The sequence below is a fragment of the Phyllobates terribilis genome, unplaced genomic scaffold (genome assembly GCF_046119375.1).
Source record: "Phyllobates terribilis strain yellow unplaced genomic scaffold, ASM4611937v1 Scaffold_1__5_contigs__length_1240528914, whole genome shotgun sequence".
In the NCBI taxonomy this organism is placed as follows: Eukaryota; Metazoa; Chordata; class Amphibia; order Anura; family Dendrobatidae; genus Phyllobates; species Phyllobates terribilis.
The window spans coordinates 1,063,898,981-1,063,913,229 of NW_027362761.1; positions in this window are offsets into that span (position 1 = coordinate 1,063,898,981).

Below are 14,249 nucleotides of genomic sequence, written 5' to 3' on the forward strand. Positions count from 1 at the left end.
CTCCCCGATGACCGAGGCCGCAGCCAAAAGTACAATTTGCATGCCTCCCGGAAAACAAAAAACTTGTCCCGCCCCCCAGTGAACCTGTCAGGGAGAGCTACTTTAGGTTCTGGTCCGGCTTGCTCCAGAGGATGCAAAACCTTGGACCTAACGTCCGCCAGCTCCATGTACAAACTCTGCAACTGCCGAGCTAGACCGGCTACTGGATCCATGGTAGCTGGAGAAAAACTAAGTGGGTCGGTGAAAATGTCACACTGTCTCTGTATACTGGAGGTAGGGGCCTAAGCTGACCCTAAGCTGGGGCCCTGACTAATCCCTCAACCTGGAGGTACTGTTAAAGGTACAGAGGTCCAGGCCGCCAGCGTAACCCCTACCTCCTGAGGATCCCTGCACCTAAGTAATCTAGTCCTGAGAAGGACCCCGATCACAACAAAAGAGGACAAGTAATAATATGCCCACACACAGTACTTAGACGAACGAGACAGTACAAGGGAAAAACCAAAACCACCTTGCATACAAAGACTACACTACTACAACAGAGGGAACACGAACGGGAAAGGAGATAAATGATAAAGCGAGGAAGGGAAAATACACTCCAAATACACTTATCTCAGAAACTCCAAATACCACGATCCGCTCTGTAAGTCTGTATGAAAAGCTTTCACCGACACTTCCCAAACAGACCAGCAGGCATTTGAAGGAGACTCACTACAGCAGCATTGATTGCAGCTGGGCGAGGCTGGACCTCGTCTAGCACAGAGAGAAAGAGAATTAACTCCCTCACTGCCGAAAACACAAAGCACCAAAAAGTCAGCTGCGAGAAGTCAGGCTGTGTAATCGTGACGATCTTCGTGGCGACACACCCGTGACAGTTGGCTCTTTGTGATAAATAAGTGGCTCTTAGGATGCCATTTGGGCACTCAATCTCTAAACGGTTCACCATCACTGATATAGGGCGTGCAATCAGGAAATCACAGGATGAAGCTAATCAGGAACAACACAGGTACTGGTACCTGGATAAGCAAGGAACTGCCCAGAGAGCTGAATAGCTCAAGTGGAAGGACTTCTACCTGGTGCTCCAGTAGTCGCTGGGTTCGAAACCTGATGGAAATCCCCTCCTTCCAGGATGGCCTCTGGACATCTCATTAGCTGGTTTCCCTGGATGCCTCTGATGAAAAGCTCTTGTAAGCCTTGGTGCATGTGACTAGCCCAGGGGGATGGGGATAACTCGGTACCCGGGCCTTTAGCCTGGCCTTTAGGGATGTTGCGGTGGTCGGCTCCTGGGCCCGTACCCTGGGGTCGCTCCTTTAAAAGGGTTGGTGATTTGTGAAGTTTATAAAAGAGTTTGTGACGCCACCTGTGGCTTCTGGTGAAGATCACCAGCGCTGCGCAGTCCACTGAGGCCAATGATAAGGCAGCTGGGTGGTATAGCTCCCCACAGGTGGAGCTAGGCCTCAGGGCAGTGTATGAAGGGGGGATGCAGGACAGATGAGGCCCAGCCGGGTCAAAGCAAGAACGGGGACAGACACGATAGTCACTTCAGTACCTTTTACTGATGGAAATTCAGGCACGTCCCGGAGCACTGTAGGGTGAAGGGTGCATGTCAGGATCCTCCCCAATGAGCGGGTTTTGGGCCTCCTGTTTCTTGCCTCTGCGTAGTAAGTTTCTGACCTGCCTGGAGTGAGGCCTAACTTTGTCTCTGTCCTGCGCTGGCTGACCTTGTGGTAGGGCCTTTTCTTGGAGTACACGCTCCCGACACTATGTGTCTCCTGGCCTTGTTACGTATCAGCACTTTAGCTATCCTGGGACTTCTAGTTCTCCAGGGATTCCGGTTTATCTTACTGGGTCGTGGAGATCCCGGTAAGCTTCGGACCCGGTGTCCGGTAACTGCTTCTTCAGGGTGAGCTAGTTAAGCTCCTCTGCCCCCTATGTACCCACTCTCCACTCGCCTTTGGCCTACTCGGGCCCTCACTAGGCTACTCACACTAACGGCAGCTTGCTGCGCTTCACCGATCTTATGGCGCCGGCACACCTAAAGCTCACTCCTCTGAGCTACAACTGAGTCTGGACTGTGCTCCACTGCAGGCTGACCTCTTTCTGTGTCTCACTCTGCAGGAACTCTCTCAACAGGTTTGCTCTCTCTATCAACTCCAGTCTAGACTAGCGACTGCCTGGCTCCACCTTCCCTTATATATTCCTAACGGGCTCCCTCTGGTGGTCTGAGGTGGAAGGTGGAGATGTGTGAATGGTTATGGGGGCCTCTTATGGAGGAATCCTTCAATACACCCTTCCAGGATTTGTGATACCAAGCGCAGCTGGGCGTCACACATGAACATTACACTCTAGCTCCCATGTATTATCTTCCAGACTATAACGCTTCTATTGCACAAGATAAATAAATCTTCCAGAGCCCAGAAATTTATCAAACACATACTCTACTCTTCTTCACTTTGGACTTTTTCAGGAGGAGGTGGCTGTGTTCTTCCTTGAAACGGATTCTCATTGAATGGTTTGAGCAAGAATACATGAAATACCAGATGAATTTTCAGACTGTTAAGAAGTTTTAAAAGGAAGGTAACTTGGTTAATTTGTGCAGAAATTTGAAAAGGCCCTCTACATTTTTGTCCCAATTTAGCAGATGGTACGTCCATTTTCAGATGTTTAGTAGACAGTCAAACTTTGTCACCAACTTGAAGTGTAGGATGTGCTCTGTGGTGTTTATCTGCTGCTTCTTTATAATCTCTTTGGACCTCTTGTAACATTTCTATTAGTTCTCGCTGGGATTCCTGTAATAATGACTCATGGGTCATTATTACTGTACTTGGGGGAATCAGTGGACATTATTAAATGTTTAGTGGGCACTTAAGAAACATTATTGTTATAGGGGCACTCAGGTTATTGTGGCCATCAAAGGTGCACATAGGGCATTATTACTTTCTGGGGAAAAATGTGGGCTCTGTTTTCTAGAGCAATTGCACAGGGCAGTAATATTTTAAAATGGTAGTTTTACAAGCTAGAGAGAACAAAGGGGGTATTTTACTTTGTAAGAGGCACAGTTTTAGCATTATTATGTGGGGGCACAGTGGTGGGCATTATTATGTTGGGTACTAAGAGGATCAGTAATAGGGACATGGCAGCAGTGGCTCAGTATTGGGGTATCAGCAGGATGAGGAGGATGTACAGGTTGGGAATAGATGGGGACGGTGACTGAAATGTGAGAAGTTATATGTGTCTTTGTTGTAAACTCTGCAGACGGGTCCTGGCTGGAGAAGTCATCATATCGGTCTGGTTTTTGCCTGATGAAGAGGCTAGAACAGCCTCGAAACGCATAGTAAATAAATATGGATTTTCAAGATAACTCCTTTGTGACATCGGTTCCTGGGCAGCGATACCGCCTATTACCATCATCTGTCATCAGATAGTGAATCTGACACAGATGATTCAGGATCTGGCTAAGGAATGACAGTCTTGAATCATCGCAATATCAGTTGCAAGGTCAGATAATTAGTTTAATGAAATCTTCCTATTGGCCTCCAATGCTGGCAGTGGCAGTAATATCGGTTCCTTCTGAAGCACAGTTGGTCTCTCCCGAACCTGTAATGGCCCTCCTTGATTAATTTTCGGATGTGAAAATCCAGATTAGGGTGATTAAGGAGAGCTGCAGGCTATTTTTTACCCTGCAACCTCGGTCTTCAGGGGATGAGTTCCAGCAGGTGGGGTTGATTTTGTTCCAGCTGTGAAGGAGCCCTCAGGCCTGGGCATTTTCTATGTCCCCACAAGCCCCAGAACAGTTTTCTGTTGACGCCTTATTTGATGCCTTAGGTTTGATCTATAATGAACCCGACAGGATCCAGGTTGCTGAGGCAAAGATTATGAACTTGGCACAGTGGAGTCGCACTACTGTGGCCTACTGCACTGAGTTCCGGCAATGTTCCACTGAAGTTCTATGGAATGAAGCAGCTCTCAGATGCCAGTTCCGCAAAGGTCATTCCGAGACTTTTACGAATGCTCTGGTTCTTAATGATTCCTCTTGTTCTCTGGAAGAGACCATGACCCAGGCCATATGGATGGACTGCAGAATCTGTGAGAGATGTGGTGAACAGCAGGGTGCCCTTCGTACTCCTCCATGGCAGGTCAATGTTTCAAATGAACAAACCGTCGGGAAACCGCCTAAGTCTGAGTGATTGTAGAAGGGGTCACCCAGGCTTCCTGGTACCTTTTTTTTCCTCTGATTAAGTACTGTTTAATACAGTTTTGTCCTTGCCAGCATTGGCTTTCATATATGCGGGTCTGCAGCTAACCTTATTGATTGGGGACTAGTTCTGAAAGTAGTTTTAGGGATAGTTAGTTTGGAAAAACCCATTCACATTTTTGCTACTGACAAAACACTGCTAGTTCAGAACTTTGTCAAACTGCTAACAGTGGAATTCATGCTTCAGGTGGGAGCACTTCACTCTGAATACATATCCTGTTATACCTTGGATAATTTACCTACTGGTGTGGTTCTGGGGCTTCCATGGCTGCATCTTCATAATCATGTTATTGATTTGGGTAGGAATGAGATTGTTAAGTGGAGCCTCAATTGCCATAAGAAATGTCTCAGTTCTGTACAAATATGCTCCGCTAGTCTGGAGCGTTTGCCGGGGTATCTGAAAGACTTTGTGTTTTTGTATAGGGATGGAATCCAGTTTCATGAACACATAGGTGGATTGCGCTGCTGGAGTAAATCTATTCTTTAGAAATGATGAGAATAAGGTTTTTTATTCAAAACACATTTCAACGCCATATCAGCATCTTTATCATGTGATTTGGTGTTGAAGCGCGTTGTTAATAAAAAACCTTATTCTTATCATCATATCTGAAGAATGGATTTACTCCAGCAGCGCTGCCCACCTACATTATCATCCAACTGGATCCTATATCTCCTATAAGATTTATCCACCAGCAATGGAGCAGCAGCAACTGTTTTTCTTCATGCCTACATAAAACTAGTGCCTGTCACAACTCCACCAGATGAGCGTAACCAGCACTCTTCTATTCTTCCTCTATAGGATATCTCCCTATTGTGCACTCTGTTTCCCACTTTTAAATTAATTTTTTTTGAAAGAGCGACTGAGACATTAAATCCTCCTCATCCTTATGATTGAGTTATTGATCTTGTCAACTTATCTAAAGCTTGCCTTTACAATTTGTCTGGCCCTGAATGTACTGCCATGAAAAATTATGTAAAAGAAAGTTTACGGAAGGGTCATAGATAACTAGGTAGCTGCCGGATTTTTCTTTGCAAAAAAAGAAAAATGGTGGCCTCCATCCTTGCCTCAATTTCCAAGAGCTGAACAAAGTACCGGTTAATAAAACTTATCTACTTCCACTCATGGTTTAATGGTTTTCTAAACAAGACCTTTGAGGGGCTTACAATTTGATACGCATCTGGAAGGGTGATGAGTGGAAAAGGGCATTTTTAACATCTGAGGGTTTATTTGAAAATCTTGTCAAGCCATTTGGGTTAACCAATGCACCAGCAGTATTTCCAAACCTTATGAATTTAATTTTTTTCTGATTACATTGGGAGATTTGTTGTGATTTATCTTGATGATAATTAAATTTTTTCTCCTGATTTGAATTCTCACCAGGTCACATCAAGGTCAATCAGTCCACTTGGACCTCGCCTTTCTTTATAAGTATGGTTTTCGTCCCCATTTGCATGAGTTACCTAGGATAAGTTCTGAATGTCCTGGGGTGGAGATCGCCATGCAGAAACTTGGCAATGTCTAGAGGGAGGTTCAAAAGTATATGAGGGCTACTGAGATTCGCTAAAAACGAAAGGCTGATAGAAAACATTCAACGGGTTCTTTCTTTATAGTATATGATAAGATTTGGTTGTCATCCAAAAAAATTAAACTTTAAGTACCTTCAGCGAAGTTGGGTCCAAAGTTTATTGGTCTCTCTGAGATTCTGGAAGTGGTTCATATAGTTGCTTTTTAGGTTGAAGCTCCCTCCATCTCTTTGTATCCCTATCATCTTTCATAAATCCCTGTTAAAGGAGTTTGTCCTTTCAATTTTGCCTCCCTCATCCCTGCCTCCTCCAGTTTCTGTCAATGACAGTATAGAGTACGAGGTGCCAAAAATTATGGATTCTCAGAAGGTCCTTAATTCTCTTCAGTATCTCATTTATTGGAAGGGGTACAGACAAGAGGAGAGATCCTCGGTTCCAGCTTGAGATTTGAACACAGATCGCCTGGTCAGGGCCTTCCATTCTAGGTTCTCTGGGAAACCCGGGGGTCTGGTGGACCCCCTAGAAGAGGGAGTACTGTCAGCAGGGGCATGCTGAATTGTCCATATCATAATAGACAGCTCAGTGTTCCAATCTGAGGCTTGGGAATGCTAAACTGTCAGTGTGGTGAGTGATAGTCCAGTCGCCCAATCAGGGTGGGGGCGTGCTGGATTTCTTACAGGTGTCTCCTATTTGGAATGATTCCCAGGCTACTTAGCTGGCTATCTGCCTGTTATCTCTGCCAGTTGTAGCTCTGCTCAGTTAGGTGTGTGTTTGCTCTTTGCTGTGCATTCTAGTATTTTGATCTTTGTTGACCAACCTTGGATTTTCCTTTGACCAACCATTTGCCTTGCCCTTTTGTCTTGATCCGCTACATTCTTGGAATTTTGACCCCTGGCTATGCCTATGCCTCACCCCTCTGTTTATGACAGGTCCCAAAGATAAAGGTGACCCATGCACAGTTTCCATATTGATTGTCATGGACTTAGATCTACTTGCAATGTTATTATCAAGTGTGAATTGTAAGTTCATGAAATTCCCTCCTGCTCCAGAATCTAATATGGCATAGCATTGCATTTTTTGGCTCCCAATATGACCTGTATGTCAATGAAAAAATGAGAAGATGGTGAAAGTATTTTGCTTTTATCCTGCATTACAGATGAGATGTTGTACATCACAGGATCTGCTGATTAGAAAGGTCAAGATTGCTTGCACTCTTAGCACCTGTGAAAGCTAAAGCCCTTTCATTAGGACAGTTCATAGCAAAATATGCAGAGCCCCCATAATAAAGGCATAGATTTTATCTACAACTCCTCTCCTTTTCTACTACAGAGAGAGGTTTTCAGATGACATCAATTTGCATAGGTTCAGGCACACTTTCCATTTTTTGTTGGGTGTCCAATGCTGATTGATTAATTTAGTGGTGGGAATGAAAGTTTTATAGTGTGTCACAAAGAGTTACTGCAGACTTGTAGCTTAAGACTGGACAATCCCTTTAGCTTTTGCTGTATTTTATTAGACTGAGGTGTATGCATCTTGTGACAAAGTCATTGATAAAGTGATGGAGGGGAGATATGTTTCCCTGAGTCTATTAGCTTCAGTGAATTAAAAACGTTAAGTTTCCTCCAGCATGTTGTGTGCAAAGGGGGGCTAATCCACCATTTGTAAAAGGGCGTGTTTTTATGAGAACATCCATAGAGCAAGTGGGAGGTTTTTCTCCATATCTCCACCTCAGGGTGTGGTCTGGGGTTTAAATACACAGCCTGCTGAGGCATTAGTTGTTCAGTGTATCTGGAGAGGCATACTTAAGACAGGAGATGTGTGTTCTGTGCTAATATGAACCCTGTGTTTGCTGGACTCTGAGATGATAGATCCCTGCTACCATAAAGGCTGTGCTTTTGTGTCACCATTTTGCTTTGCTTTCCCTGTTTTGCCCAAAGGGCCGTACTTTCTGGACTCAGTGTTGGTTTATGCTGTATTTTAATAAACCAACCAGAAGTTTAAAGAGACAGTGTACCTGTGTCTACCTCCGTGTGCAGCTGAGTGAGCGATCTACCACAGGCGGCGGTAGAAGTTCGGGCAAGATCCCCAGGAGGAACGTGAAATGGCTGAGGACAAACTGCATGTCCTGAGTAAGGCTGGCCATAAGCCAGGAAACGAAGACAGACAGTATGGAGGACCTGGTCAAACATCTTGTGCTAGCCCAGCAGGAGACAAGCAAGTTGCTATAGCAACAGATCCACCAACAGCGGCAACACCAACAAGACCTGCTCCGACAGCAAAAGCAGCAGATGGAATTACTAACAGAGGCAGTTCGTGAGAGGCCGACAGCCCCTCCCCCAACTCCAGGTGATGACTCATATGGCTGTAGAGCAGTAAGATGAGCCATGCAAAAAATGACCCCGAAGGATGATGTGGAAGCATTTTTGACAGTTTTAGAGTGGGTAGCAGAGTGAGAGAAGCTTCCGACAGAGCAGTAGGCGGAGATGCTGGCCCCCTATTTGACTGGTGAGCCCCAAAAGGCTTATTATGACCTGGCCTTACAGAATGCCCAGGAGTATTGAAAGTTAAAAACTGAGATACTGGCACGCTCAGGAGTGACTATGTCTGTTCGAGCTCAAGCGGTCCACCACTGGGCATATTGAGATAATAAACCTCCTCACTCCCAAATGTTCGATCTCCTCCATCTTGTACAGAAGTGGTTAAAGCCAGAGTCCTCCACCCCAGCCCAGATGGTAGAACGGATCATTCTGGACCGATTTATTCACTCCCTCCCTATGCCTGTGTAGACCTGTGTTGCGCAGGGAGACCCCTGGAATATGGACGACCTGGTCGCCTTCATAGAAAGGTACCAGGAGGTCGAGAGGTCCCTAAGGAAGCCAGGAGGTGCTGCACCCCCATACTGGGGAATCCAGAGAGGGCCTGAGTCCCAAAAGGGGTCGCTGAGGGTCTGTCAAAAGCCGCTCAGAAAGACTTGATCTGCTGGAGCTGTCACGGTCCTGGACACATAGCCGCCCATTGTCCTATGTCCTCCAAGCAGATAGACTGCAGCGTAGGAAGACACTGCTCATACTATGCCTACACTGTCTGCAGTGTGTACTATCAGCCCTGTGAGGGGCCACAGTCATGTCCCATGATCATATTTGGTGTGTTAGTGTCGGGACTCCTGGACTCAGGAAGTTTGGTGACGCTGGTAAAAGCCACACTCCCCCACAAGTTGATCCCAGGGAAGTACGTGGGAGTACGTTGTATTCACGGGGAGGCCAAGGACTACCCCATCGCCTGAGGGACAATAAAAACTAACTGATGGGCTGAATCCCATGAGGTTGGGGTGGTTGAGGGTCTGCTACACCCGGTAATAATAGGATGGGACTTTAGCCTGTTCTGGGACTTATGGCGGAAAGTAGGCATACCATGTGACGTAGGGTATTAGATTTGGACCATTCACATGTCTTGGGGGGCATCTAGGAGTAGACAAAGCTCAACAGCGAGTCTTGCAGAGGATCTACTGGCCTGGATGTCAGCAAGACATTGTTAATTTTCGCCTGTCCTACCCTACCTGTCAACTAACTGCTCCAGTATCGCATTTCTGCAGTCCCCTAGTGCCATTGCCCATTTTAGAGGTCCCATTTGACTGGATTGCCATGGACCTTGTCAGGCCCCTGGTTAATTCCGCCAGGGGGCACCAGTACATCCTAGTGGGGATGGACTATGCAACCCGGTACCCAGAGGGAGTGCTTCTGAGAAACTCCTTTGCCAGGAGTAGAGCATGAGAAATAATCCATATTTTCTCCCGGATGGGCCTTCCAAAGGAGATACTAGCGGACCTGGGTACTCCTTTCATGTCCAAAGTAATAAGGGAGTTGTGTAAGGCTCTACAGATTACAAAACTCAAGACGTCCGTGTACCATCCGCAGACAAACGGCCTCATGGAGACGTTCAACAAAACCCTCAAGTTCATGCTTAAGAGAGTCATGGAAAAGGATGGCCGAGACTGGGATTGCCTACTTCAATACTTACTATTCTCAATTAGGGAAGTTCCCCAGGCCTCTATGGAGTTCTCACCCTTCAAGTTGCTTTATGGACGGCAACCTCGGGGACTATTGGACATTGCGAAAGAGACCTGGGAAGCCGAGATAACACCCCACTGGAGCATCATCGAGCATGTGGCCAAGATTCAAAAGCCGGATTGCTAGGGTGATGCCGATTGTAAGAGAGAGCCTCCTTTAAGCACAAGAAGCCCAGGCAAGGGTCTGCAATCAGTCAGCAAGACTGAGGCAGTTTAGCCCTGGACACCGGGTGTTGGTGTTGATCCCCATGGTGGAGAGTAAATTCCTGGCCAAGTGGCAAGGGTCATATGAGGTGGTCAAAAAGATGAGTGATGTCAACTACAAGGTCCACCAAGCAGGAAGAAGAAAGCCGTATCAGGTGTAGCACATTAACCTGCTCAAACCTTGGAAACAGAGAGCTGGTGGAAGCTACGTGACTGGGGGTTCATCCTGAAGCACGAGTCAAGGATGTCACAGTGGCAGAGACACTGTCACCGGCCCGGAAGCAACAGTGCTGAGAGATGCTTCAGCGGAAACCGGGACCTGTTTTCAGAGCTGCCAGGTTGTAAGCAGGTGGTCGAGCATGAAATCTTGACGGAGCCCCATGTGAGAGTGAATTAAAGGCCGTATCGGATTCCTGAAGCCCGCCGCGAGGTGATCCCCAAAGAGGTGAGGAGAATGTTGAGCCTGGGAGTCATCGAGGAGTCAAAGAGTGGCTTGTCTAGCCCAATTGTCCTTGTGCCGAAGCCAAATGGAGAATGGTGATTTTGTAATGACTACAGGAAGCTGAATGAGGTGTCAAAGTTTGACGCATACCCGATGCCCCACGTCAATGAGCTCATTGAGAGCCTAGGGTCAGCCAGATACATCACCACCCTGGACCTAACGAAAGTGTACTGGCAGATTCTCCTGTTCCCAAGTGCCAAGGATAAGATGGCCTTCTCTACTCCTGATGGGTGCTTTCAGTACACTAGGATGCCGTTCAATCTGCAGAGAGCCCCAGCTACCTTCCAGAGGCAGGGAGCCCCAACTACCTTCCAGAGGGCCATGGACCATATCCTAGTCTCTGACAAAAAGTACGCTTACCTGGATTACATTGTGATAGTGAGCCAGGATTGGGGAAGTCATTTACAGAAGGTCCAGGCGGTACTGCACTAAGAAAGGCAGGGTTTACTATAAACCCAAAAAAGTGCGTCATGGGGAAAGAAGAGGCAAAATACTTGGGCTACATTATCGAAAGGTGTGAAATAAAACAGCAAGTAAATCAGGTGGAGGCTTTCCGAAATTGTCCGCAACCGAACTCCGAGAAGCAAGTTCGGGCGTTTCTGGGAATTGTGGGATAATATGAGCGGTTTATCATGAATTTTGCCAGGATAGTCGCCCCCCTGACTGATCTTCTTAAGGGCACAAAGAAATCGATGGCCAAGTGTTCCCCTGAACCGGAGATGGCTTTCCAGGAGTTAAAGCTCGCCCTATGTAAACAGCTAGTCTTAGTAGCGCCTGTCTTTACTAAGGAGTTTGTGGTTCAGACTGATGACTCCAAGGTCGGTTTGGGAGTTGTGTTGTCCCAGAATATAGATGGGGACGAACATCCAGTTCTATTACTGAGTAGGAAATTCTCCTCCTGTGAAAAGAGCTATGCCATAGTAGAGAAGGAGTGCTTGGCTATCAAGCGGGCAATTGAGACTCTAAGATATTATCTGGAAGGCCGAAAGTTTAGGCTAGTATCAGATCATGCGCCCCTGAGATGGATGAGGGAAAGAAAGGGGAAGAATGCCCGGGTGACTAGGTGGTTTATAGAACTCCAGGACTTTAATTTTCATGTGGAGCACAGGCCTGGGAAACAACAAAGTAACGCAGATGCCCTGTTCAGACTTCCCTGTTTAGCAAGTGAAGGTGCCAAAACCGCTGGCTTTGGACAGGGGAGGGGGATATGTGACAAAGTCACTGGTAAAGTGCTGGAGGGGAGATATGTTTCCCTGAGGCTACTAGCTTCAGTGAATTTAAACCGTTAAGTTTCCTCCAGCATGTTATGTGCAAAGGGGGGTTAATTCACCATTTGTAAAAGGGCATGTTTTTATGAGAACAAGCATGGAGCGGGAGGTTGTTCTTCATATCTCCACCTCAGGGTGTGGTCTGGGGTGTAAATACACTGTCTGCTGAGGCATTAGTTGTTCAGTGTATCTGGAGAGGCATTCTGCAGACAGGAGATATGATGTGTGTTCTGTGCTAATCTGAACCCTGTGCTTGCTGAACTCTGAGCGAGTAGATCCCAGCTACCATAAAGACTGTGCTTTTGTGTCACCATTTTGCTTTGTTCCCCTGTTTTGCCCAAAGGGCCGTGTTTTCTTATATGGACTTAGTGTTGGTTTATGCTTCATTTGAATAAACCACCCAGAAGTTTAAAGAGACAATGTACCTGTGTCTACCTCCGTATGCAGTTGAGTGAGCGATCTATCACTATCTTCACATTATTAGCGATTGTCCTGGGTCTTATCATAATAATTTATACAGAAAAGTTAAGAAAAACAAGAAAAAAAAATATTACATGTTATTGTGGTAAATCATCAACTATTTCAGTTTGCAGACTGTGTAAAAATAGAAAATTTTTAACTGAACTTTTTGATTTTTTTTCATTTGCAATAAAAAAGTGTATTCTTCCTGACCTTCATATTCTTTCTGATAATACCAGTAGAATTTGATATAATTCATATTTAGACTATTATTATTTTGTTCCATTATATTATACATACATTTTCTATCTCTCGGTTCTTTAGGAACTACCTAGAATGAATAAATAAATGAAATGCAAGCATACAAAGGATGTACACACTGTACAAACTCCATATAGAAAATGTCCTTGCTAAATTCACCGCATTGCAATACAGAAGTGATAACGTGTCTTTCTATTGCACAAAGCTTGAGAAAACCAGAGAAGAGCTGAACAAATCTTTGTGTGTGAGAATATGAAAAATGTTTTCTTCTAGGTGAAGGTTGTGGAATACATTACCTTGCTTTTTCGGTTACTATTGTAAGACTCTTCCATTTTTATCAAATTAAACTATAGACAGTGATAGACACTAAGTGACATATCCATCAAATACTGTCAGAATGCATACTGCGCTGCATATGGAAAAGATGCCCACACACTGTGAAACATGTAATGATTGTTTTCCTTGATGTCACAAGTTATTTATCATTATTTATAATGCATAATACAATATTATTCACTTGGCAAGTTTCACTGATGACCCATACTTTTTCCTTTGTCTGAAATGTCTTGTGATAAATGTTTTTTTTTTATCTTTCTTGCTATATATTAACAAATGTGAATGTAAATAATAGTGTCAAATATCACAAACTTAATAGTCAATAAAAAAGTATCTTCCTACGAGACTCTATTTTTGTTGTGGTCAAGAGGTCCTGGGCCTACATTCATGTAAATGTAGAATCCGTTCTCCCAGGGATATATCTATTATTATTTAATATTTTTCATATTGTGCATTAATAATTAATTGCAAGAAGTAACTGGAAAGTAATGTAATATCTCCATATTAAATAATTGATATGTGGTTGAGTCACCCAATGCTTACAGTTGCAATCGTCCAAATTTCTGATTATTCCTTCAATGATTTTTATGGTTGAAAGAATCTGGCTATTACGGAATGCATAGTTTCTTTGCATTTCATCATTAATGACTGCATTTGGTCCAGTGTGATATTTCCTGAGATTCTTTGAGGTTTTCTTTAAGCAATCAAGTAAAATATTGCCAATACTTTACTCAGGGTATTTCATCTAAGAAACTGAGCATCCACTCTTCTGCTTTGAGAAATCTAGATAATCAAGTGTTTACAACAAAATAGGGGTGCTCATGACATCAAATGGTCCTATGAGTAATGAGCCAGAGTTTGTTAATTTGCTATGTGTTTCTAGCTTCAAACTTAGTACAGTTCTATGCTTACAGTGTTTGAAAATTATAAAGAAAAACAATGTGAAGTAGCTCAGCAGTAACAAATCTGATGAGAGAGCTTTGGATGTGTGCATGGATAGCTTGATGGACATTCAGGGCAGAAGTAAATCCAAAATTTATACATCCAAAACAAAGAGTGGAATTAAAATCCAAAAACTTTGCATCAATAAAATAATATAGCTTTTTTTTTCAAACAATAGAAAACAAAAGACATGGAGGTTTTTAGCATGTGTGTTACTTCTTTTTTCCAATGGCCTTCAGCTTGATCTCAAGTCATCGCAAATTGGTAGATGAACGATTTGTAGCAAGATCGATCTTGTGCAAGTCTAGATAAATCAACAAGGGTCTTCTCCACTGTTATCTTGATAGTATCAAGGGTGTTACCCAGAGGATTGGAGAACAGTAGGTGCTGGGATGTGCTCACCTGGTAGGGTTGTGGGACCACAACACCATAAAA